The following is a 24,296-nucleotide window of genomic DNA, read 5'->3' as shown; positions in this document are numbered from 1 at the left end:
CCAAATAACTTCCCAAATCTTCATTGTAGAGGGTTTAAACACGGTTTCCCATGCTTGTTCAATGAACCATTAATGAACATGCACATGTGGAATGGTCGTTAAGATACTAACAGCTTACAGACGGTAGGCAATTAAGGTCACAGTTATTAAAACTTAGGACACTAAAGAGGCCTTTCTACTGACTCTGAAAGCACCAAAAGAAAGATGCCCAGGGTCTCTGCTCATCTGCGTGAATGTGCCTTAGGCATGCTGCAAGGAGGCATGAGGACTGCAGATGTGGCCAGGGCAATAAATTGCCATGTCCGTACTGTGAGACGCCTAAGACAGCGCTACAGGGAGACAGGACAGACAGCTGATCGTCTTCTCAGTGGCAGACCACGTGTAACAACACCTGCAGAGGATCAGTGCATCCGAACATCACACCTGCGGGACAAGTACAGGATGGCTACAACAACTGGCCCGAATTACACCAGGAACACACAATCCATCCATCAGCGCTCAGACTGTCTGCAATAGGCTGAGAGAGGCTGGACTAAGGGCTTGTAGGCCTGTTGTAAGGCAGGTCCTCACCAGACATCACCGGCAACAACGTCGCTTATGGGCACAAACCCATCGTCGCTGGACCAGAAAGGACTGGCAAAAAGTGCTCTTCACTGATGAGTTGCGGTTTTGTCTCACCAGGGTGATGGTCGGATTCGCTTTTATCGTCGAAGGACTGAGCGTTACACCGAGGCCTGTACTCTGGAGCGGGATTTATTTGGAGGTGGAAGGTCCGTCATGGTCTGGGGCGGTGTGTCACAGCATCATCAAGCTGTGCTTGTTGTCATTGCAGGCAATCTCAATGCTGTGCGTTACAGGGAAGACATTCTCCTCCCTGATGTGGTACCCTTTCTGCAGGCTCATCCTGACATGACCCTTCAGCATGACAATGCCACCAGCCATACTGCTTGTTCTGTGCGTGATTTCCTGCAAGACAGGAATGTCAGTGTTCTGCCATGGCCAGCGAAGAGCCCGGATCTCAATCCCATTGAGCACGTCTGGGACCTGTTGGATAGGAGGGTGAGGCCTAGGGCCATCCCCCCAGAAATGTCTAGGAACTTGCAGGTGCCTTGGTGGAAGAGTGGGGCTTACAGACGGTAGGCAATTAAGGCCACAGTTATTAAAACTTAGGACACTAAAGAGGCTTTTCTACTGACTGAAAGCATAAAAATTAATAATAATAAAGATGCCCGGGGTCCCTGCTCATCTGCGTGAACGTTCCTTAGGCATGCTGCAAGGAGGCATGAGGACTGCAGATGTGGCCAGGGCCATCCGTACTGTGAGATGCCTAAGACAGCGCTACAGGGAGACAGAACGGACATCTGATTGTCCTCGCAGTGGCGAGTCCCTTCTCATCTGCGTGAACGTGCCTTACGCATGCTGCATGGAGGCACTGTCTTAGGCGTCTCACAGTACTTAATGCAGCTGGTGGTTACTTTTGATTTTGACCGCCCCTTTGTTCAGGGACACATTATTCAATTTCTGTTAGTCACATGTCTGTGTAACTTGTTCACTTTATGTCTCAGTTGTTGAATCTTGTTATGTGCATACCTATATTTACACATGTTAAGTTTGCTGAAAGTAAACGCAGTTGACACTGAGAGGACGTTTATTAGCCACTATCAGTATCGACTGTCAGTAGACCTAATAACCACACATATTCAACTGACAATTTACTGTTAGTTCCTATAGTTGGTATTGCCTAAATTATCTTTCCATTTAATTATATTGTTTAGTTTACCTTCATTTGCTTTCTCTCTAAACGCTGTCATGGCCGTGGGGTTGTTGCTGAGGATTATTAGTAACAGTTGATCATATTTTTTTGAAGATGTAGGTGTAAATTACGTCACACTGCTTGCTTTTCTGAGTACCTCTTCCTCCCGATTCGGCCCATACCTGACACAAACTCGGGATCTCTGCCTTGCTAGCACATGTGACCGCCCTCCTGAAGCGTCTTACCAGTCGACGCCACCCGAAAAGCTAGCTATTCGCTGGTACAAGTGGCGACATTTTGTGCTGAGGCGTAAGCTTCACACATCTCCATGTGCTACATAAGCTAATTCAATCATTATGGAGCAGACCAAGCCGTAATAGTTAGAACCCGGCGCACGGCGCAATACTTGACCGTTTCATCACACAGTTTCATGCTTAGTGCGATCAATAGTATAGCCTACTGTTGTACACTATTCTGTCTATTAGAATTCTATGTACACTGTTTTTTATGATTAATAAAAACTTTCCTAACCCTAAATAATCTACAAATAATCTACAAAATTTGATTTGATTTGAAGATCAGAGTATTTTTTTATCTACAAATTGGTTCTGAAACAGAGACAAATATGGATCTATTTAGATGGTTTCTTTCATTGATTCCTAATATTCTCTCCATATACACGTTCTCTCCATATACAGTGGCTGTCGAAAGTATTCACCCCCTTGGCATTTTTCCTATTTTGTTGCCTTACAACCTGGAATTCAAATAGATGGGGGGGGGGGGTTGTATCATTTGATTAACACAACATGCTTACCACTTTGAAGATGCAAAATGTGTTTTATTGTGAAACAAACAAGAAATAACTTGAGCGTTCAGAACTATTCACACCCCCAAAGTCAATACTTTGTAGAGCCACCTTTATCAGCAATTACAGCTGGGGCATGTCTCTATAAGCTTGGCACATCTAGCCACTGGGATGTTTTGCCCATTCTTCAAGCCAAAACTGCTCTAGCTCCTTCAAGTTGGACGGGTTCCGCTGGTATACAGCAATCTTTAAGTCATACTACAGATTCTCAATTGGATTGAGGTCTGGGATTTGACTAGGCCATTCCAAGATAGTTAAATGTTTCCCATTAAACAACTTGAGTGTTGCTTTAGCAGTATGCTTAGGGTCATTGTCCTGCTGGAAGGTGAACCTCTGTCCCAGTCTCAAATCTCTTGAAGACTGAAACAGGTTTCCCTCAAGAATTTCCCTGTATTTAGTGCCATCCATCATTTCTTCAATTTTGACCAGTTTCCCAGTCCCTGCCGATGAAAAACATCCCCACAGCATGATGCTGAGGTGTTGGGTTTGCACCATACATAGTGTTTTCCTTGATGGCCAAAAAGCTCAATTTTAGTCTCATCTGACCAGAGTACCTTCTTCCATATGTTTGGGGAGTCTCCCACATGCCTTTTTTCTTTAAGCAATGGCTTTTTTTCTGGCCATTCTTCCATACAACTCAGCTCTGTGGAGTGTATAGCTTAAAGTGGTCCTATGGACAGATACTCTAATCTCGGCTTTGGAGCTTTGCATCTCCTTCAGGGTTATCTTTGGTCTCTTTGTTGCCTCTCTGATTAATGCCCTCCTTGCCTGGTCTGTGAGTTTTGGTAGGTGGCCCTATCTTGGCAGGTTTGTTGTGGTGTCCAATTCTTTCCATTTTTTATAATTGGAATTAATAGTGCTCCGTGGGATGTTCAAAGTTTTGGATATGTTTTTATAACCCAACCCTGATCTGTACTTCTCCACAACTTGTCCCTGACCTGTTTGGAGAGCTCCTTGGTCTTTGTGGTGCCGCTTGCTTGGTGGTGCCCCTTGCTTGGTGGTGTTGCAGACTCTGGAGCCTTTCAGAACAGGTGTATTATATACACTGAGATCATGTGACACTTAGATTGCACACAGGTGGACTTTATTTAACTAATTATGTGACTTCTGAAGGTAATTGTTTGCACCAGATCTTATTTTTATTTTTTTACCTTTATTTAACTAGGCAAGTCAGTTATGAACAAATTCTTATTTACACTGACTGCCTAGGAACAATGGGTTAACTGCCTATTCAGGGACAGAACGACAGATTTGTGCCTTGTCAGCTCGGGGATCAAACTACTAGGCTACCCTGCCGCCCCTTCAGGCTACCCTGCCGCCCCTTCATTTTCCATTTTTTAGACTTTTTGGAAACAAGTTATTTTTTAAGTTTCACTTCACCAATTTGGACTATTTTGGCTATGTCCATTACATGGAATCCAAATAAAAAATCTAGTTAAATTTCAGGTTGTAATGCAACAAAATAGAAAAAACGTCAAGGGGGATGAATACTTTTGCAGGCACTGTATTCTCGTGAGTCTGTTGACATAATTCAAACTAGAATGTACACCGTATTTAAAGGGATGTCTTAAGATAAATGAACTGAAAACCCCACTGAATGAAAACTCCACAAGAAAATCTGTTGGCCAGTAAGTGGGAGGGGTTTCAGCAGTTTAATGCAATTTATTCAGTGCGTGCAAGGTAGCCACACCTGCAGAGCGCATTACGCAACTGAATCAGGGAAGTCTGAATACCAAGTACTGATAAGTGCGTAGGAATGGCGTAAATGGCTCCTAAATGTTTATGTTAAAGACCTCAATTCAGACATTAACACACTATCAGGGTGTTTTTTTAGCTTTTATGTTAAAATATAGTAATTATTTTTCTTTTTTTTAACATAAAAGCTGCTTCTCCTCTAAGACAGTGATTAGCAACCCCCTCCCCATGTTAACAGCTCAGAGGCCTAGCCTAGTGGACCCAGCAGATAGCAGAGCAGGGCATTGGGACAATGGGTGCTAATTAGTGTGATCTGAGGCCTGCTGGCCTATTGAACAAAGACCGAATGAGTGATGGACAGAGAGGGCACCCCATTATGTAAGCCAGGTAATTACCCCAGTGTATCATGGGGGAGGGTGGCACGAGGGGCAGGGGACAGAGGTAACGAGTGCCCACACTGGGCTCTCAAACGGACCCCCACCACGGATCGCCGGAAGGGTCGTCCTGGGTCACGGCTCCGTCGGCCAATCAGAACCAACCCCCAGGTCGGCTGGCCCGGTTCCCGTGCTGCCTGCCCTGCCCAGCGGAGCAGTCACACTCAGGGAGGGTTGCCATCAATCAACATCAACATGTTTCTACCACAGGATTATTCTCTGAAAGGGAGGGGAGGGTGGGAGGAGAGGGGATGGGTGGGAGGAGAGGAGAGGGGAGGATGGGAGGAGAGGAGAGGGGATGGGTGGGAGGAGAGGAGAAGGGAGGGTGGGAGGAGAGGAGAGGGGATGGGTGGGAGGAGGAGAGGAGAGGAGAGGGAGAGGAGAGGAGAGGAGAGGAGAGGAGAGGGAGAGGAGAGGAGAGGAGAGGAGAGGAGAGGAGAGGAGAGGGAGGAGAGGGTGGGAGGAGAGGAGAGGAGAGGGGAGGGTGGGAGGAGAGGGGATGGGTGGGAGGAGAGGAGAGGGGATGGGTGGGCCTGTGGAGGTGCTCACTCATGGGTGCAGAGAGTTGACTAGGCCTTCACCCCTGGAGCCCCTGTAGTGTGGGAAAATACACTGACAATAAGAAGAACATGGCCGATGGTTGTGTCATCATCCCCTCTCTCTCCGCCTGACTAACAGTTCTCATCCCCCATATGATGCACTGCTGATGGGTCAGCAACATGCCTGGCAGTAGGCGAAATGATACATTGGAAGCTAGGTAGATAGTGGAACATTACAGGACAGGTTGTCCTGTGTCTAGTCTATATGGCGTTCATTCCTATCTCTTACCCAAGTAATGCACGCGTAAATGGAACTTAATTCAATTTTGATGTACTTTTCTCTCTGACCTTGAACTTAGGCATGAAGTAATAAATGTTTCAGCCAGCTATTATTTTGGGGTGGAGATAACAGAAAGGAAGGTGGGTCAGAGGTGTGTCTACAGATAGGCCGTATTCTGACCTTTACATAATTCCCTCGTAATTCCACCACTTTTATGCACGATGAAACAATAAATAAGGTCCAACGAACGGTCGGTTCCAAGTGAAACAGAAACTACTTTCTTTGTTCCGATAGAAATAACACCATTCTCCATGCACTGTAATTTACAAGTTAATAAGAGCTAATGATAAGAGCTAGCTAAATAAGTAAGACGTTTGGATTTGGGAATTGTAAATATAAATGACAATTGTTTGAATTATTTTACCTTATGATCGTTGAAGGCAAATGTGAAAACAGTCATATGGCAGCAGACTGAAGCATATCAACATACAGTGCCTTGCAAAAGTATTCATCCCCCTTGACGTTTTCCCTATTTTGCTGCATTACAACCTGTAATTTAAATGAGACTGGTGAAAGTTAGTGACATGATGAGATGTTGATTTACTGTCCAGTTCAGGATGACACTATGGACCTTCTGTTAACCATGCTTTTCTCTTCTCTTCTTTTCCCTCGCTCTCTCTTCGCCTTCTCCTCTCCAAGGGGTTGGGTGTTACTAACCCCCCCACCCCCACCCTCCCAGTTGTGTTGCTAAGACTCAAGCCAGACACATGAGGTGGGATTGGTGATGTAATGTAATCATAGAAGCAGTGCAGAGAGAGTGTGAATACAGCCAGTTGGCTCTGAACCTGGGAGGGGTACTCTTCTCATTTATTCAACATAACACTGTCCACTGAAACTATGAAGTTAGTTGTTTCTCTTCCTGGATGGTTTATGATGAAACCTCTGCTGTGAAACAAATGGTTGCTAACTGTTTGTCCATGCTAACTGTTTGTCCATGCTAACTGTTTGTCCATGCTAACTGTTTGTCCATGCTAACTGTTTGTCCACACTAACTGTTTGTCCATGCTAACTGTTTGTCCACGCTAACTGTTGGTCCACGCTAACTGTTTGTCCACGCTAACTGTTTGTCCACGCTAACTGTTTGTCCATGCTAACTGTTTGTCCACACTAACTGTTTGTCCACACTAATTGTTTGTCCACGCTAACTGTTTGTCCACGCTAACTGTTTGTCCACGCTAACTGTTTGTCCACGCTAATTGTTTGTCCACGTTAACTTTTTGTCCACGCTAACTGTTTGTCCACGCTAACTGTTTGTCCACGCTAATTGTTTGTCCACGCTAATTGTTTGTCCATGCTAACTGTTTGTCCACGCTAACTGTTTGTCCATCCTAACTGTGTGTCCATTCTCCTCCAGTGTTTGAGAACAAGGACAAGATCGTGATCGTGATGGAGTATGCCAGTAAGGGTGAGCTGTATGACTATATCAGTGAGCGCCGGCGCCTGAGCGAGAGAGAGACGCGACACTTCTTCAGGCAGATAGTCTCTGCCGTGCACCACTGTCACAAGGTAAAATTCTCCAGAGAAACGTGCACGAAAAACACACCCACACATTTCTGCTAATCAGATACAGCGCAAAATATCGTAACCTTATGATTATAACTGTATATATTCTTCACATAGAGAAGAAGTCTGCAGTATGAGCTATGCTTTTAGTGGCCTCTTGGTGTTAAGGAGGACTGTAAGGGACTTAACACAAACCAGTGTTGTCCATCATGCACACAGTCCCTGCTCATCTGTTGTCATGACTCCATATCCCTGGATCCCCTCATAGCTCCCCCAGGACACCCCCCCCCTCCCCCGATAACATGGATCCTAGCCCACTCCTCTCTTCTCCCTCATTAAACCATGGTCTCCCAGGGATGGGGGATGTTTGGGTGGGCTCCCCACTAGTCATCATCTCTACAGCTGGGATGGGATGATGTCATCGTCCCAGCATAAAGGGGAGCACCAGACACACAGCCAGTGCATAGGGATGAGCCTCTAGGGGCAACCGCACTGAGGGGTGGAGTACCATGGTGTAGGGTAGTGGGGTGATATAGTGTGGTTGACTGACATAGGAAGCAGGTGTACTGTGAGAGTGCTGATTAGACCCACCTTATTTTATAACCTTCATTTATAAGCATGTGAACATGTGTTCCCTATCACATCCTAACCAATTGGAGATGCACAGTACAGTGTAGGCCCGGCGGTTACAGCTGTAGTGAAGTCACCCCATCACTTCCAGACCTGAATGGCTGCTTGTGTTTCCTGTTGCTGTGTGTATACCACATGTTAATGCATGCATTGAAAGTGCCACTAAACAACATAGTTGCTTTTTTTGTGAGAAGATACAGTACCAGTCAAACGTTTGGACACACCAACTCATTCAAGGGTTTTTCTTAATTCTTAACCATTTTATACATTGTAGAATAACAGTGAAGACATCAGAACTATGAAATAACACATATGGAATCATGTAGTAACTAAAATAAAAGTGTTAAATAAATCAAAATAGATTTTATATTTTAGATTTTTCAATGTAGCCACTTTTTGCATTGATGACAGCTTTGCACAGTCTTGGCATTCTCTCAACCAGCTTCATGAGGAATTATTTTCCAACAGTCTTGAATGAGTTCCCACATGTGCTGAACACTTGTTGGCTGCTTTTCCTTCACTGTGCAGTCCAAGTCATCCCAAACCATCTCATTTGGGTTGAGGTCGGGTGATTGTTGAGGCCAGGTCATCTGATGCAGCACTCCATCACTCTCCTTGGTCAAATAGCCCATACACAGGCTGGAGCTGTGTTTTGGGTCATTGTCCTGTTGAAAAAGTGTCCAGTGTCATCAGCAAAGCACCCCTACACTATCACACCTCCTCCATGCTTCATGGTGGGAGCCACACATGCGGAGATCATACGCTCACCTACTCTGCGTCTCACAAAGACACCGCGGTTGGAACCAAAAATCTAAAATGTGGACTCATCAGACCAAAAGACTGATTTTCACCGGTCTAATGTCCATTGCTTTTTTTCTTGGCCCAAACAAGTCTCTTCTTATTGGTGTCCTTTAGTGTTTTTTTGCAGCAATTCGACCATGAAGGCCTGATTCACACAGTCTCCTCTGAACAGTTGATGTTGAGATGTCTGCTACTTGAACTCTGTGAAGCATGTATTTGAGCTGCAATCTGAGGTGCAGTTAATTCAATTGAACTCATCCTCTTATCCTCTGCAGCAGAGGTAACTCTTGGTCTTCCTTTCCTGTGGCAGTCCTCATGAGAGCCAATTTCATCATAGTGCATAATAGTTTTTGCGACTGCACTTGAAGAAACGTTCAAAGTTCTTGACATTTTCTGGATTGACTGACCTTGATGTCTTAAAATAATAATAATAATAATAATAATAATAATAATCATTTCTCTTTGATTATTTGAGCTGTTCTTGCTTGGTCTTTTACCAAATACGGCTATCTTCTGTATACCACGCCTACCTTGTCACAACACAACTGATTGGCTCAAACGCATTAAGAAGGAAAGAAATTCCACAAATGAACTTTGAACCAGGCACCCCTGTTCATTGAAATGCATTCCAAGTGACTACCTCATGAAGCTGGTTGAGAGAATGTCAAGAGTGTGCAAAGCTGGCATAAAGGCAAAGGATGGCTACTCTGAATAATCTCAAATATAAAATATATTTTGATTTGTTTAACACTTTTATGGTTACTACATGATTCCATTCCATGTTGTATTTCATAGTTCTGATGTCTTCACTATTATTCTACAATGTAAAAAATAGTAAAAAATGTACAAAAACTTGAATGAGTAGGTGTGTCCAAACTTTTGACTGGCACTAAATTATCCTGGTCCATCATTATAGGCTCTTGTTTATGTGAGGTGAGTTAGAGGGAAAATCTCTACAGATGTCAACACACAGACGATAGAGGGCCAGGCAGTGCAATTAAACGTACTAGACCAATTGGCCCACTCTAACTATATCCCCTGAGAACAACACTGGAGTTTGGTCTCACCTCACCGCCATCAAGCGAACGAACGAACAGCGAATGAACGCTCCCCTACTGTACAGCCCGGCAATCGGTCTGGTGATTTTTCTTCTAGAGCCAACGGATGGACTGTTTGTCTTTTACAGAATGGGGTGGTGCACAGGGATTTGAAACTGGAAAATGTGCTACTGGATGAAAACTGTAACATTAAGGTAAGAAATAGTCAATTTTATTCAACTCTACAGACTCTTGTCCATACATTGTAACCTTTGAATCTGTAATTGTGAAACAGTCTGTAACTTTGAGTGCTATTTAGATTCGGAGGCACTACTAGACAACTTTCTTTTTTAGAATCTGTAACCATGTTAATGCCATGATACTTTTAATGACATTTGTTATGATGTTTTACCAAACCTCAATGTGTCCCTGTCTCCCGCCAGATTGCTGACTTTGGACTGTCCAACCTCTACCACAAGGACAAACTGCTGCAGACTTTCTGTGGCAGCCCACTCTATGCATCACCGGAGATAGTCAATGGAAGACCTTACTGCGGCCCAGAGGTAGGCACTAGGCAGGCACCACAGAGGTCAGGGGCCACAGACAGACACAATGAGAAAGACTGGTTTTCTTTTGTCCCTGGGAGAAGTTATTACTAATCCCCAGGACCAGGCACTGTTGGTTGGGAGACCCAAAGCAGATATAGAGAGGGAGGGAGAGAAGGTTGGTGGTAGAGGGAGGGAGAGAGATAGAGAAGGTTGGTGGTAGAGGGAGGGAGTGAGATAGACAAGGTTGGTGGTACAGGGAGGGAGAGAGATAGAGAAGGTTGGTGGTAGAGGGTGGAGGGAAGGGAGGAGGTGTAACAGCATTGCTTCTGTCCTTCTACTCGCCCCAACCTGGGCTTGAACCAGGGACCCTCTGCATACATCGACAACAGTCACCTTCGAAGCATCGTTACCTATTGCTCCACAAAAGCCTTGCAGGGCAAGGGAAACAACTACTTCCAGGTCTCAGAGCAAGTGATGTCACCGATTGAAACGCTCCTAACTAGCTAGCAAATTCACACCGGTTATAGAGGCATGAGGTATCCTCTTTGATGGGATTCTCCCTATTCAGTTACTACTCCCAGCAACTCTCACATCCTTAGTGGAAGGCCACAGATGGTGGCTTGGCTCCCTTTGAAGACTATAGTGCTGTTGTTGCTCATAGTATCCTGGCGCCGAAGATCATGGCTGACATTTTACGTTCTCCCGATTGTGCTATTTTTTTTTTTGCGTTTTGTGTAACGTATTTTTAAAATTATTGTGTACATAATGTTGCTGCTACCATTTCTAATGACGGAAAATAACTTTTGGACATCAGAAAAGCTATTATTCACCGCGGATTGGAAGAAATGTTTTCCTTTAACGAGTATGAGGAGAAGTATATCCTGCTTTCACTGGAACAGGCCCAGATCCACGTCTTTTGAATGAAGAAAAGAGGCCAGAAAAGGGGCCGCAGATCGGGCAGCCTTCTGAGAATCTGGAGGCTAGCGAGTAAACTCCCACTGCCATCCTTTCTGGCAGAACAGAGACGCTACCTCTGGTGGGGTGAGGGTGTGTGTCTATTTGTCAATTACAGCTAGTGTGCAATGTCTAATATTAAAGAAGTCTCGAGGTATTGCTCACCTGAGGTAGAGTACCTTATGATAAGCTGTAGAACACATGATCAACAAAGATAATTCTCATCTGTATTATTCGTAGCCGTCTATTTACCACCACAGAACGAAGATGGCAGTAAGACCGCACTCAACCAACTCTATAAGGCCATAAGCAAAGAAAATGCTCTCCCAGAAGTGGTGCTCCTGGTGGCCAGGGACTTTAATGCAAATTTCTACCAGCATGTCACATGTGCAACCAGAGGGGGAAAAAAATCCTAGACCCCCTTTACTCCACACACAGAGATGCATACAAAGCTCTCCCCCGCACTCCATTTGGCAAATCTGACCACAATTCTATCCTACTGATTCCTGCTTACAAGCAAAAACTAAAGCAGGAAGTTCCAGTGACTCGCTCAATACAGAAGTGGCCAGATGACGGGGATGCTACACTACAGGACTGTTTTGCTAGCACAGACTGGAATATGTTCCGGGATTCATCCAATGGCATTGAGGAATACATCAACTCAGTCATCGGCTTCATCAATAAGTGCATCGATGATGTTGTCCCCACAGTGACTGTATGTACATATCCAAACCAGAAGCCATGGATTACAGGCAACATCCTCATCGAGCTAAATGCTTGAGCTGCCGTTTTCAAGGAGCGGGAGACTAATCCAAACGCTTATAAGAAATCCCGCTATGCCCTCAGACAAACCATCTAACAAGCAAAACTTCAATACAGAATTAAGATTGATTCCTATTACACTGGCTCTGATGCTCGTCGGATGTGGCAGGGCTTGAAAACTGTTACGGAAAGGGAAACTCAGACGCGAGCTTCCCAGTGACGCCAGCCTACCAGACGAGCTAAATGCCTTTTATGCTCGCTTCAAAGCAATTAACACTGAAGCATGCACGAGAGCACCAGCTGTCCTTGATGACTGTATGATAACGCTTTCGGTAGCCGATGTGAGCAAAACCTTTAAACAGGTCAACATTCACATTCACAGCTGGGCCAGACAAATTACCAGGACGTGTTCTCAAAGCATGCACGGACCAACTGTCAAGTGTCTTCACTGACATTTTCAACCTCTCCCTGACCGAGTCTGTAATACCTACATGTTTCAAGCAGACCACCATAGTCCTTGTGCCCAAGGAAGTGAAGTTAACCTGCCTAAATGATTACTGCCCCGTGGCACTCACGTCGGTAGCCATGAAGTGCTTTGAAAGGCTGGTCATGGCTCACATCAACAGCATCCTCCCGGACACCCTAGACTCAGTCCGATTTGCATACTGCCCCAACAGATCCACAGATGACGCCATCTCAATTGCACTCCACACTGCCCTTTCTCACCTGGACAAAAGGAACACCTATGACTACAGCTCAGCGTTCAACACCATAGTGCCCACGAAGCTCATCACTAAGCTAAGGACTGGGACTAAACACCTCCCTCTGCAACTGGATCCTGGACTTCCTGAAGGGCCACACCAAGGTGGTAAGAGTAGGCAACACCACATCTTCCACGCTGATCCTTAACACTGGGACCCTCAAGGGGTGTGTACTTAATACCCTCCTGTATTCCCTGTTCACCCACGACTGCGTAGCCAAACACGACTCCAACACCATCATTAAGTTTGCTGACAACACAACAGTGGTAGGCCTGATCACCAACAAATATGAGACGGCCTATAGGGAGGAGGTCAGAGAACTGGCAGTGTGGTGCCAGGACAACAACATCTCCCTCAATGTGAGCAAGACAAAGGAGCTGATCGTGGACTACAGGAAAAGGCGTGCCGAACAGGCCCCCATTAACATTGACGGGGCTGTTGTGGAGCGGGTTGAGAATTTCAAGTTCCTTGGTGTCCACATCACCAACAAACTGTCATAGTCCAAACATACCAAGACAGTCGTGAAGAGTGCATGGGCCCCCAGATCCTCAATTGCTTTTACAGCTGCACCATCGAGAGCATCCTGACCGGTTGCATCACCGCCTGGTATGGCAGTACATCACTGGGGCCAAGCTTCCTGCCATCCAGGACCTATATAATAGGCGGTGTCAGAGGAAAGCACATAAAATGGTCAGAGATTCCAGTCAGCCAAGTTATAGACTGCTTTCTCTGCTACCGCATGGGAAGCGGTACCGGAGCACCAAATCTAGGACCAAAAGGTAGCTTTTTACCCCAAAGCCATAAAGCAATAAGACTGCTGAACATTTTATAAAATCGCCACTGGACAATTTACATTGACCCACCCATCTCTTTTGTACACTGCTGCTACTCGCTGTTTGTTTGTTATCTATGCATTGTCACTTTGCCCCCACCTACATGTACAGATAACCTCAATTAGCCTGTACCCCCGCACACTGACTCGGTTCTGGTGCCCCCTGTATATAGCCTCGTTATTGGTATTGTTATTGTGTTACTTTTTATTACTACTTTTTTATTTTAGTCTACTTGGTAAACTCGTCTACTGTTGGTTAAGTGCTTGTAAGTAAGCATTTCACGGTAAAGTCTACACTTGTTGTATTCGGTGCATGTGTCAAATAAAGTTTGATTTGAATAGAATATCAATGAGTTACACAGACAGGCTCAGCAACTTCACTTCCAAGGATGGGTGGGATTGAGAAATTGTTTGGTTAAGAAAAAGGGAGAGAGAATGTGACAAAACATCACCAAAACTATTTATTGATTAATTTGAAAGTAATTCTTTAGGGCGTTTTCCAAATTGCAAGAAAACTTGTGCATTATAAAGCAAAGTAAAAGTCGTATTTTTAGACTGAAATGTCCAACGATTCAATGTAGTATAATTCACTGTAATTTTCTTCAGTGTGCTAAAAAAAACAACTGTAATGAAAATTACAGAATCCAGTTGGGTAAAAGCCGCAAATTACAGCTAACACTGGAAACAAAAACAGAACACAACAATGGCATTCACCCCGTCTCGCCCTCCCTGCAGCCCTGCCAGTCGACCAATCTCAGAGGAGTTCTCTCAGTCATTGAACCAATGACAGAGCAGCACCAGTGTGAGACATTCCAAGCATGGGCCCTAAAGGAAGTCCAGTCTGCCCAATCGCAGACCCCAGTCCCAGAGCTCAGTCCCAGACATGGGCTGGCTATATTCCCCTGACCATCGACAAGCAGCCACATTCCTCCAGAAGTCTTGTCCTCCTCTTCCAAAGCCTGACGTCTGGCTAATCAGTGACCGGCATTGTGTCTCCAGAGATCTGTCAGGGCCTCACAGCTCTGCCACCTCTGCTGAATTTATTACACCCCTCTCCACCCCTCTGTCCCCCTCCTGCCCCCTCCATTCCCCAGACACTGGTCTTGCATAACCCATTTACTGAGACAGTCAAATTGCATTAGATTAGTTGTCACAAAGCGCAGGTTGACATATAGAGAAAGACAGAGGGAGAAATAGAGTTCTATGTTCATGGAAACAACTGACACACTCCAGACTCTGGTTCTATGGCTGAGAGGATGGAAGTGGAAATCAGGGCTTAGAGAACAGCCCATTATCAGCCTGAAAACGTCATCCGGGCACATTTTTGCAAAAAGGTCAAATGTCACAGCAGCTAACGTTTTTCTTAATACATTGCAGTCAAGGGGAAAATATGTGTCACAGGGTTGATGGTTTTCTCAATACATAGCCATCAAAGGGAAAAGATGAGCTTTAACTAATTTAATCGTATGTCAATAAATTGCAGTCAATGGGAAAAAATGAGTGTCACAGGGTTGAGACCTAAGTGAATAAATTGCTTTCAATGGGGGAAGACCTTCATCACAATATGGAGATATAAGGAAGGCATCACAGGCATGACACCTAAGTGCCCAAAAAACACGGAACATGAATACAAAAGTATAGTGCGTGAACATACACCATTCACAATAAACAATTACACACAAAGACATGGAAGGGAACAGAGGACTAAGTACATGCAGTGTGATTATGGAATGAAAACCAGGTGTGTATGAAACAAAATGGATATATGAGAAATGGAGCGGCGATGGCTCTCTCCCTCTCCCTCTCTCTCTTCTCTCTTTCTCCCTTCTTCACCTTCCCTTACTCTCCCCCTTCTCCCCCCTCCATTCTATGTCCCTACCCCCTCTATACTATTTATCTTACTCCTCTCTCTACCTCCTTTTTCTCCTACCTCCATCTCTCTCAACTTTCCCACCTCCACAGACAGGATATTGATGATATGCATCAAGGTTATTGGCACATACTAAGTCTATACATTGCAGTCAAGGCAAAAACATTGGTGATAAAGCTACAATGGGTAAATTGGTGAAAGACACAGGCAGACGGACGGACAGACAGCCCTATAAACATGCCCACATCCCAGCTCAACCCTAACCCTAGCCATAACCCTAACCCTATTCCTAGCCCTCCACTTCTTGGCTCTTGGAGTTAGGGTTGAGCTGGGAGTTGATATGAAGCTAGGGTTAGGGCCTCAACCCTAGACATAATCCAAACCTGAATCCAATTAAAAATGATTTAATTTGCCCCTCCCTCCACTACATTGCAGAAAGGTAGGCCTTGAAGCGTGACCTAAAGTTAGTGTGCTTTTGAGTGACATCAACAGAACAAACTAAATGTATGGAATCGTTCAACAGACGCTTTAGATGACCCCAAACCTACATCTGACCATGAGAAATGAACTCTTCACGGTGAAAACTTGGTCCCACAGAGAACATGGCCTTTCTTCCATAGAAAAGCATTACCTACAGCCCTCTATTCACCATGATGCCCCTGTTGACTGTGATTGATCTAGCTATCCATCCTTGCACTGTCACTCCCTAACCTTAGAGAGACTTTTTATTTCTCTATTTGTTTAGGTTAGGGTGTGATTTGAGTGGGCATTCTAGTTCTTCTATTTCTTTGTTGGCCGGGTATGGTTCCCAATCAGAGTCTATCGTTGTCTCTGATTGGGGATCATACTTAGGCAGCCTTTTTTCCACCTTTAGTTGTGGGATCTTGTTTGTGTGTAGTTGCTTTCTGCACTGCATGTAGCTTTACATTCGTTTTTTTGTTGTATTTTGACGTTTTTTTCGGTGTCATTTAAATAAAAGTAAAATGTACTCCTACCACCCTGGTCCTTGGTCTAATCCATTTCTAAACGATCGTGACATGCACACAACCAATAGTGACCTTGTAGGGATGCCCTGGGTTGAGGTTCATTTTCCTGTGGAAACAGGAAGAGTCTTAATTAAAGGGATACTTTGGGATTTTGGCGCTGACAGAGATGGCCGCCTCGCTTCGCGTTCCTAGGAAACTATGCAGTTTTTTTTTTTTTTACATTAGTACCCCAGGTCATCTTAGGTTTCATTACATACAGTCGAGAAGAACTACTGAACATAAGAGCAGCGTCAACTCACCATCAGTACGACCAAGAATATGACTTTTGCGAAGCGGATCCTGTGTTCTGCCTTTCACCCAGGACAACGGAATGGATCCCAGCCGGCGACCCAAACAAACGACTTCGTAAAAGGGGGAAACGGAGTGGTCTTCTGGTCAGACTCCGGAGACGGGCACATCGTGCACCACTCCCTAGCATTCTTCTCGCCAATGTTCAGTCTCTTGACAACAAGGTTGATGAAATCCGAGCAAGGGTAGCATTCTAGAGGTACATCAGAGACTGTAACGTTCTTTGCTTCACGGAAACATAGCTCACTGGAGAGACGTTATCGGAATCGGTGCAGCCAGCTGGTTTCTCCACGCATCGCGCAGACAGAAACAAACATCTTTCTGGTAAGAAGAGGGGCGGGGGCGTATGCTTCATGGTTAACGTGACGTGGTGTGATCATAACAACATACAGGTACTCAAGTCCTTCTGTTCACCTGATTTAGAATTCCTCACAATCAAATGTCGACCACATTATCTACCAAGGGAATTCTCTTCGATTATAATCACAGCCGTATATATTCCCCCCAAGCAGACACATCGATGGCTCTGAACGAACTTTATTTGACTCTTTGCAAACTGGAATCCATTTATCCGGAGGCTGCATTCATTGTAGCTGGGGATTTTAACAAGGCTAATCTGAAAACAAGACTCCCTACATGTTATCAGCATATCGATTGCGCAACCAGGGCTGGAAAAACCTTGGATCACTGCTATTCTAACTTCCGCGACGAATATAAGGTCCTGCCCCACCCTCCTTTCGGAAAAGCTGACCACGACTCCATTTTGTTGATCCCTGCCTACAGACAGAAACTAAAACAAGAAGCTCCCGCGCTGAAGTCTGTTCAACGCTGGTCCGACCAATCTGATTCCACACTCCAAGACTGCTTCCATCACGTGGACTGGGATATGTTTCGTATTGCGTCAGACAACAACATTGACGAATACGCTGATTCGGTGAGCGAGTTCATTAGAACGTGCGTTGAAGATGTAGGTAGCATTCGCGTGAAACTGAAAGCCCGAACCACTGCTTTTAATCAGGGCAAGGTGACTGGAAACATGACCGAATACAAACAGTGTAACTTACCCCTCCGCAAGGCAATCAAACAAGCTAAGCGTCAGTATAGAGACAAAGTAGAATCTCAATTCAACGGCTCAGACACAAGAGGTATGTGGCAGGGTCTACAGTCAATCACGGATTACAAAAAAACAGCCCAGTCACGGACCAGGAGGTCTTGCTCCCAGGCAGACTAAATAACTTTTTTGCCCGCTTTGAGGACAATACAGTGCCACTGACACGGCCCGCAACTAAATCATGCGGACTCTCCTTCACTGCAGCCAACGTGAGGAAAACATTTAAACGTGTCAACCCTCGCAAGGCTGCAGGCCCAGACGGCATCCCCAGGCGCGCCCTCAGAGCATGCGCGCAGACCAGCTGGCTGGTGTGTTTACGGACATATTCAATCAATCCCTATCCCAGTCTGTTGTTCCCACATGCTTCAAGAGGGCCACCATTGTTCCTGTTCCCAAGAAAGCTAAGGTAACTGAGCTAAACGACTACCGCCCCAGAGCACTCACTTACGTCATCATGAAGTGCTTTGAGAGACTAGTCAAGGACCATATCACCTCCACCCTACCTGACACCCTAGACCCACTCCAATTTGCTTACCGCCCAAATAGGTCCACAGACGATGCAATCTCAACCACACTGCACACTGCCCTAACCCATCTGGACAAGAGGAATACCTATGTGAGAAAGCTGTTCATTGACTACAGCTCGGCATTTAACACCATAGTGCCCTCCAAGCTCGTCATCAAGCTCGAGACCCTGGGTCTCGACCCCGCCCTGTGAAACTGGGTACTGGACTTCCTGACGGGCCGCCCCCAGGTGGTGAGGGTAGGCAACAACATTTCCACCCCGCTGATCCTCAACACTGGGGCCCCACAAGGGTGAGTTCTGAGCCCTCTCCTGTACTCCCTGTTCACCCACGACTGCGTGGCCACGCACGCCTCCAACTCAATCATCAGGTTTGCGGACGACACAACAGTGGTAGGCTTGATTACCAACAACGACGAAACGGCCTACAGGGAGGAGGTGAGGGCCCTCGGAGTGTGGTGTCAGGAAAATAACCTCACACTCAACGTCAACAAAACTAAGGAGATGATTGTGGACTTCAGGAAACAGCAGAGGGAACACCCCCTATCCACATTGATGGAACAGTAGTGGAGAGGGTAGTAAGTTTTAAGTTCCTCGGCGTACACATCACAGACAAACTGAAATGGTCCACGCACACAGACAGCGTGGTGAAGAAGGTGCAGCAGCGGCTCTTCAACCTCAGGAGGCTGAAGAAATTTGGCTTGTCACCAAAAGCACTCACAAAGTTCTACAGATGCACAATCGAGAGCATCCTGTCGGGCTGTATCACCGCCTGGTACGGCAACTGCTCCGCCCACAACCGTAAGGCTCTCCAGAGGGTAGTGAGGTCTGCACAACGCATCACCGGGGGCAAACTACCTGCCCTCCAGGACACCTACACCACCCGATGTCACAGGAAGGCCATAAAGATCATCAAGGACAACAACCACCCGAGCCACTGCCTGTTCACCCCGCTATCAACCCAGGTGCATCAAAGCTGGGACAGAGAGACTGAAAAACAGCTTCTATCTCAAGGCCATCAGACTGTTAAACAGCCACCACTAACATTGAGAGGCTGCTGCCAACACACTGACTCAACTCCAGCCACTTTAATAATGGGAATTGATGGGAAATTATGTAAAATATATCACTAGCTACTTTAAACAATGCTACCTAATATAATGTTTACATACCCTACATTATTCATCTCATATGTATATCCTGTACTCTATATCATCTACTGCATCTTTATGTAATACATGTATCACTAGCCACTTTAACTATGCCACTTTGTTTACATACTCATCTCATATGTATATACTGCACTCAATACCATCTACTGTATCTTGCCTATGCCGCTCTGTACCATCACTCACTCATATATCTTTATGTACATATTCTTTATCCCCTTACACGTGTGTCTATAAGGTAGTAGTTTTGGAATTGTTAGCTAGATTACTTGTTGGTTATTACTGCATTGTCGGAACTAGAAGCACTAGCATTTCGCTACACTCGCATTAACATCTGCTAACCATGTGTATGTGACAAATAAAATTTGATTTGATTTGAGAGACATAAAATTGTATCCACGAGTTCATCGGACTCTGGGGAAGTAGATAAGGATCCTCATTGTCAAAATCCTGAAGTAACCCTTTAATCCTCAACATGGTCCTTCATTCTCTCGCTGCAGTTACACAAATACATTGTCTTCCATCCTCTCTGTAGAACGGTCAATTGTTAACATAAAGACTTGAAACTCAAGGCATTGTTAAAGAGTCTCTCCGTACATTGAATTTTAGCTTCCTGCTATTACAGGAAGTGACTTTAATTCGGGGTCATTGGGGCCGTTTCGAAGGGTTAAAAAGGTTTAATCTTCCCAAATGTTGCATATTTGTGACCAGGGAACAGTCATGACCCGGCATATGAAATTTGAAGTCTATTGACCCAAGAGCATTTTTTTAAACCTCCATTGGACACAATTGTCTTGTTATTAATTCTTCATTGAATTTTGAAGAGGATATTGGTCAATTTTTTAAAACTTTTTAAAACTGTCTGTGTGCCTGCCTTTCTGTCTCTGTCTGCCTGTCTGTATGTCAACCTGCCTGTTGGCCTACACAATCACGGCAAAAACACGACAGGACAGGGCGAAACGCAATCACAGCATGGTGAATACAATACAAGGAACCGACGGAACAGGAACGGATCACAAAGGAATAAATAGGGACTCTAATCAGGGGAAAGGATCGGGAACAGGTGTGGGAAGACTAAATGATGATTAGGGGAATAGGAACAGCTGGGAGCAGGAACGGAACGACAGAGAGAAGAGAGAGCGAGAGAGTGAGAGAGGGAGGGGGAGAGAGAGGGATAGAACCAAACAAGACCAGCAGAGGGAAACGAATAGCATGGGGAGCACAGGGACAAGACATGACAATAAATGACAAACATGACAGTACCCCCCACTCACCGAGCGCTCCTGGCGCACTCGAGGAGGAATCCTGGCGGCAACGGAGGAAATCATCGATGAGCGAACGGTCCAGCACGCCCCGAGACGGAACCCAACTCCTCTCCTCAGGACCGTAACCCTCCCAATCCACTAGGTATTGGTGACCCCGTCCCCGAGAACGCATGTCCATAATCTTATGTACCTTGTAAATAGGTGCGTCTCGACAAGGACGGGAGGGGGGAGGGAAGACGAACGGGGTGCGAAGAAAGGGCTTAACACAGGAGACATGGAAGACAGGATGGACGCGACGAAGATGTCGCGGAAGAAGCAGGTCGCACAGCGACAGGATTGACGACCTGGGAGACACGGAACGGACCAATGAACCGTGGAGTCAACTTACGAGAAGCTGTCGTAAGAGGAAGGTTGCGAGTGGAAAGCCACACTCTCTGGCCGCAACAATACCTTGGACTCTTAATCCTGCGTTTATTGGCGGCTCTCACCGTCTGTGCCCTGTAACGGCAAAGTGCAGACCTCACCCTCCTTCCAGGTGCGCTCACAACGTTGGACAAACGCTTGAGCGGAGGGAACGCTGGACTCGGCAAGCTGGGATGAGAACAGAGGAGGCTGGTAACCCAGACTACTCTGAAACGGAGATAACCCGGTAGCAGACGAAGGAAGCGAATTGTGAGCGTATTCTGCCCAGGGGAGCTGTTCTGCCCAAGACGCAGGGTTTCTGAAAGAAAGGCTGCGTAGTATGCGACCAATCGTCTGATTGGCCCTCTCTGCTTGACCGTTAGACTGGGGATGAAACCCGGAAGAGAGACTGACGGACGCACCAATCAAACGACAGAACTCCCTCCAAAACTGTGACGTGAATTGCGGGCCTCTGTCTGAAACGGCGTCTAACGGGAGGCCATGAATTCTGAATACATTCTCAATAATGATTTGTGCCGTCTCCTTAGCGGAAGGAAGTTTAGCGAGGGGAATGAAATGTGCCGCCTTAGAGAACCTATCGACAACCGTCAGAATCACAGTCTTCCCCGCAGACAAAGGCAGACCGGTAATGAAGTCTAAGGCAATGTGAGACCATGGTCGAGAAGGAATGGGGAGCGGTCTGAGACGACCGGCAGGAGGAGAGTTACCCGACTTAGTCTGCGCGCAGTCCGAACAAGCAGCCACGAAACGGCGCGTGTCACGCTCCTGAGTCGGCCACCAAAAGCGCTGGCGAATAGACGCAAGAGTGCCTCGAACACCGGGATGACCAGCTAACTTGGCAGAGTGAGCCCACTGAAGAACAGCCAGACGAGTGGAAACAGGAACGAAAAGGAGGTTACTAGGACAAGCGCGCGGCGACGCAGTGTGCGTGAGTGCTTGCTTAACCTGTCTTTCAATTCCCCAGACTGTTAACCCGACAACACGCCCATAAGGAAGAATCCCTCGGGATCAGTAGAAGCCACAGAAGAACTAAACAGACGGGATAAGGCATCAGGCTTGGTGTTCTTGCTACCCGGACGGTAAGAAATCACAAACTCGAAACGAGCGAAAAACAACGCCCAACGAGCTTGACGGGCATTAAGTCGTTTGGCAGAACGGATGTACTCAAGGTTCTTATGGTCTGTCCAAACGACAAAAGGAACGGTCGCCCTCCAACCACTGTCGCCATTCGCCTAGGGCTAAGCGGATGGCGAGCAGTTCACGGTTACCCACATCATAGTTGCGCTCAGATGGCGACAGGCGATGAGAAAAATAAGCGCAAGGATGAACCTTATCGTCAGACTGGAAGCGCTGGGATAGAATGGCTCCCACGCCTACCTCTGAAGCGCCAACCTCGACAATGAATTGTCTAGTGACGTCAGGAGTAACGAGGATAGGAGCGGACGTAAAACGTTCTTTTAGAAGATCAAAAGCTCCCTGGGCGGAACCGACCACTTAAAACACGTCTTGACAGAAGTAAGAGCTGTGAGAGGGGCAGCAACTTGACCGAAATTACGAATGAAACGCCGATAGAAATTAGCGAAACCTAAAAAGCGCTGCAACTCGACACGTGACCTTGGAACGGGCCAATCACTGACAGCTTGGACCTTAGCGGAATCCATCTGAATGCCTTCAGCGGAAATAACGGAACCGAGAAAAGTAACGGAGGAGACATGAAAAGAGCACTTCTCAGCCTTTACGTAGAGACAATTCTCTAAAAGGCGCTGTAGAACACGTCGAACGTGCTGAACATGAATCTCGAGTGACGGAGAAAAATCAGGATATCGTCAAGATAGACAAAAACAAAAATGTTCAGCATGTCTCTCAGAACATCATTAACTAATGCCTGAAAAACAGCTGGCGCATTGGCGAGACCGAACGGCAGAACCCGGTACTCAAAATGCCCTAACGGAGTGTTAAACGCCGCTTTCCACTCGTCCCCTCTCTGATGCGCACGAGATGGTAAGCGTTACGAAGGTCCAACTTAGTAAAGCACCTGGCTCCCTGCAGAATCTCGAAGGCTGATGACATAAGGGGAAGCGGATAACGATTCTTAACCGTTATGTCATTCAGCCTCGATAATCCACGCAGGGGCGCAGAGTACCGTCCTTCTTCTTAACAAAAAGAACCCCGCCCCGGCCGGAGAGGAAGAAGGCACTATGGTACCGGCGTCAAGAGACACAGACAAATAATCCTCGAGAGCCTTACGTTCGGGAGCCGACAGAGAGTATAGTCTACCTCGAGGAGGAGTGGTCCCCGGAAGGAGATCAATACTACAATCATACGACCGGTGAGGAGGAAGGGAGTTGGCTCGGGACCGACTGAAGACCGTGCGCAGATCATGATATTCCTCCGGCACTCCTGTCAAATCGCCAGGTTCCTCCTGAGAAGTAGGGACAGAAGAAACGGGAGGGATGGCAGACATTAAACACTTCACATGACAAGAAACGTTCCAGGATAGGATAGAATTACTAGACCAATTAATAGAAGGATTATGACATACTAGCCAGGGATGACCCAAAACAACAGGTGTAAACGGTGAACGGAAAATCAAAAAAGAAATAGTCTCACTGTGGTTACCAGATACTGTGAGGGTTAAAGGTAGTGTCTCAAATCTGATACTGGGAAGATGACTACCATCTAAGGCGAACATGGGCGTAGGCTTATCTAACTCTCTGAAAGGAATGTCATGTTTCCGAACCCATGCTTCGTCCATGAAACAACCCTCAGCCCCAGAGTCTATCAAGGCACTACATGTAGCACCCGAACCGGTCCAGCGTAGGTGGACCGACAAAGTAGTACAGGACTTTGATGGAGAGACTTGAGTAGTTGCGCTCACCTGTAGCCCTCCGCTTACAGATGAGCTCTGGCTTTTACTGGACATGAATTAACAAAATGTCCAGCAACTCCGCAATAGAGGCACAGGCGGTTGGTGATCCTCCGTTCCCTCTCCTTATTCGAGATGCGAATCCCTCCCAGCTGCATGGGCTCAGTCTCAAAGCCAGAGGAGGGAGATGGTTGCGATGCGGAGCAGGGAAACACCGTTGATGCGAGCTCTCTTCCACGAGCCCGGTGACGAAGATCTACCCGTCGTTCTATGCGGATGGC

General features: G+C 46.2%; 1 pseudogene; it reads left to right on the top strand.

Annotated features, from left to right (window-relative positions):
• The window catches only part of LOC124037651, a 52,119-nt pseudogene that overhangs the window by 14,590 nt on the left and 13,233 nt on the right, over window positions 1–24,296 (top strand).

The sequence above is a fragment of the Oncorhynchus gorbuscha genome, linkage group LG06 (assembly GCF_021184085.1).
Source record: "Oncorhynchus gorbuscha isolate QuinsamMale2020 ecotype Even-year linkage group LG06, OgorEven_v1.0, whole genome shotgun sequence".
In the NCBI taxonomy this organism is placed as follows: Eukaryota; Metazoa; Chordata; class Actinopteri; order Salmoniformes; family Salmonidae; genus Oncorhynchus; species Oncorhynchus gorbuscha.
The sequence above is the reverse complement of the archived record's forward strand: the minus strand, read 5'-3'. Positions and strand labels throughout refer to the sequence as shown.